The sequence below is a fragment of the Geospiza fortis genome, unplaced genomic scaffold (assembly GCF_000277835.1).
Source record: "Geospiza fortis unplaced genomic scaffold, GeoFor_1.0 scaffold432, whole genome shotgun sequence".
Classification (NCBI taxonomy): Eukaryota; Metazoa; Chordata; class Aves; order Passeriformes; family Thraupidae; genus Geospiza; species Geospiza fortis.
The window spans coordinates 1,297,760-1,298,551 of NW_005054436.1; positions in this window are offsets into that span (position 1 = coordinate 1,297,760).

A 792-nucleotide genomic window follows, 5' to 3' on the forward strand; every position below is an offset into this window, starting at 1 on the left:
TGCGCCGGGGCCTCCTGGCCTGCACCGGGGGCTGCCCGGGCTGTACCGGGGAAAGTCCGAGCTGGGCCTGGAGGGGCAGCAGGGCCCGGTCGGGGCCTGGAGAAGCTCAGGCCTGGAGGCTCCGGGCAGGTTCCCTCCGGTTTCCCCGGGCCCTGTGTTCCGGTGCGTGTAGGGGAGAGCCCACAGGATGGAGGCTGCCTGCTGAATGCTGTCCCCATATTCCTGTCCTGTTCCCGTATCCCTGTCCTATTCCCGGTGCCCCCATCCCACCCCTGGAACCCATCCTGGTGCCTCTGTCTCAGCTCCAGTGTCCCTGTCCTGTTCCCAGTTCCCCAATCCCGGTGCCCATCCCACTGGGCAGTTGTTTGGTTCGTGTGACAGTGCCTCTGTGTCCCCTCCCTGCCCTGTGGGCTCTGAACACAACCAGAACTGCGGAGTTTGTTCCAAGTGTTTGTTTAAGCCCCCCCATCCCCAATAAATTCACCTTTTGGAATGAAACCAGAGTGAAGGTGTTTTAATTTTAACCCGCCAGAAGCTGCAGGGAGGTGTAAAGGGAGGCAGCAGCTGGAGTAACTTGGTAGTGAGCAACACACAGGGTGGTGTCCTCTGTCATCAGCAAAGGGACACCAAGAGATTTGGGGAAGAGTGTTAAAAATTATACTTTCTCCTTGGCAGTGACAGTGTCTGTGGTCTCATTTCTCACTGCAAGCAGCAGTGTGGAATATATCAGTTGTGTGGTTGGGATAAGTCAACGGCAAGGAGCCAAAACTCATTTTTTTGGTCTTAATTTTG